This window comes from Zootoca vivipara, chromosome 6, assembly GCF_965207765.1.
Source record: "Zootoca vivipara chromosome 6, rZooViv2.hap1.1, whole genome shotgun sequence".
Lineage (NCBI taxonomy): Eukaryota > Metazoa > Chordata > Lepidosauria > Squamata > Lacertidae > Zootoca > Zootoca vivipara.
Window position 1 is genome coordinate 40381563 of NC_142589.1, and position 2390 is coordinate 40383952.

General features: G+C 48.0%; 1 protein-coding gene across 16 annotated transcripts in view; it reads left to right on the forward strand.

Annotated features, from left to right (window-relative positions):
* RIPOR1 (RHO family interacting cell polarization regulator 1) overlaps positions 1-2390 on the forward strand; it is a 103429-nt gene that overhangs the window by 100039 nt on the left and 1000 nt on the right. The window lies entirely within an intron of this gene.

Below are 2390 nucleotides of genomic sequence, written 5' to 3' on the forward strand. Positions count from 1 at the left end.
TCTCTTCCAAATGAAGCCTGCCTTCCCAGCTAAAGGTGTCTTCTGATTTTAAGCTCGAAACACCTGGAAGATGAAGGGCTTCTCAAAGGCGCACTATTCAGGCTCCTCCTGCATTCCATTAGTGATGGGTGACTAATTTCTGAGAGCTGAAAGGGGTTTAACTATAGGGTTAGGATGATGGCTTGTTGGTGTCCATGTTGTCGGGAATGACAACCTTCTTGTCATAGGGCATATTTCTTTGAATTGCACCCTGGGGTTTTCTGCTACCAATGGTGGGTGTAAAGGCCTCTTGCCCCCATCCCTGCATTAGCCAGTGTTACAAGGCCAAGCATACCCTTCACTGAGCAGCAGGACATCCTTCGCAGCAGCTCTCTTGAGAGCTTCTGCCTACACCCTTGGTTTCCCCTAGTGTTCATATGCTGCAACTGCAGGCCCCTGATTGGGAAGATAGGTTTCAGGGGGGAAGCTTGAACCATAGCTGCCAAGTTTTCCCTTTTCTCACGGGGAAGCCTATTCAGCATAAGGGAATTTCCCTTAAAAAAAAGGGATAACTTGGCAGCTATGGCTTGAACACACACCAACTGTTATCACTAGAAACTAGAAGCCCAGAAGCACTGGCACAGAGCTGGTTGTATTTGTTATGGAGTGGGGTGAGATCCACAGAATCTGGCATAGCACCCTGTGAATCTTCTAAAATGGAATGGAATCTGGACACGTTAATAATTTAAAAGGGTTTTTTTGTGGGGGGGGGGTTACACCACCCATCTCACAGACCCACTAGCAGACCATTAAAGTGCAGCAGGAGGGGGTTGTCAGCAGTTGCATGCCACAAAAACTGTGTTGATCCTGGTGCATGAATTGGGGGGACTTGTTGCAATCAGGTCCTACTTGTGGAGCTTCTCGTGGGCATCTGGTTGGCCACTGTAGATGAGTCATTGACCTGATCCAGCAGGCTCTTCTTATGTTCCCTTTCAAGTTTTGCTTAAAGCAGCATGCCTGTTGCTGAGGGTATTTATTTACAAGTTCTAAAGTACTGCAAACAAGCAAGGCCTCTCCTCCCTTCCAGAGGGGAGGGGTTGCGCGCGGGGCCTGCCTCTCGCGTTGGTCGGCCCCCTGCACCAGCCTCTCCCCACCGCGTCATACCGCTCAGCTGGCCAATAGGGCTCACTAGGGGGCGCAGTCCAGCTCCATTTAAACGGCTGCTGCGGCGGGGGATCTTTCCCTTTACTTCCTGCCTGCATTGGATCAACCCGCCCTCCCTCCCTTTAAATGTGCTTTGCTTTGAGCTTGCTGTGGACTTTGGTTGGTCATCTTGGTTGCCCAAGGGGCCTGGTAGGAGTTTTTTTATCCATTTGGCAAATTGGCACCAGCCTCTTAGTTTTTCCGCCTACCTCATAGCAATGCGTCAAAACTTTTGATATTGGCGGTTAGGCATTGGATTATTCAATATGTGATGTATCTGTGTTGTGTGTCGGAGGTCAGGTTAAGGCCATCACCTACCTCCTAGGGGTATCCCGTTAAGGGGATCCGGCGGTCGTGGACCCCGTCCGATGCCATACTGGGGTTAGGGCCATGGCACCACCCCCGGTGACATCAGGGGAAGCTTCCAGTTGTATTTGCATCAACAAGCTCCTCCCACTGTTCGTTAACCTTTAAGTGTCTCCACACCAGTCGGGTGGAGTCACGTGTTGTGTTCCCGTCCAACGCCTAAGCCAATACTACTCACATGCTATAACCAATAAAGTTGTGGCCTTTATTTACCCATTAACCTAAAACCACGTGTCCTTGTGTCTTATTTACTCCATGTGGGTGGCGAGCTATCAACGCGCAAAGATCAGCACAGGTACAAAATGAAGGGCAAATTCAAATAGAATAGTGCAGTCATGCCCCAATTTGAACATGCAGAAGAAGCAGGACAACAATTGTTCAATGACACTGACTCAGGACAGAAAAGGGCACCTGGAAACCAACGGTGTTCAAAAGCTACTAAATGAGCTCTTCAGATGCATCAACTGACCATTCCTACAAGGGAAAATTCTTGTCAGTAATCATATAGCCTCAACAGTTTTCATTGTTGGGTTCCCCAATTGGGGAATTGGGTTCACATTCAAGAAAATATGAATGGACCACCAGCATACATTATTGACCATACATTAATTTTAGAAGTGTAAAGTAGTCTTATAGATAGCCACACTACTGGTTGGATCACCCTTAGGCAGCCAAGCAATGAAGTTTTATGAAATTCGGTGGGGGAGGGAATCACCCATTTTCAGGCAAGTGTGTTGCCAAGGAAGATTACAGGGAAATTTTATGGTCTGACTCTGTAGACATGTGCAGGGCTGGGGCAAACAATATCCTAATTAACAGCTGATTGCTATATCTGCTTGCAG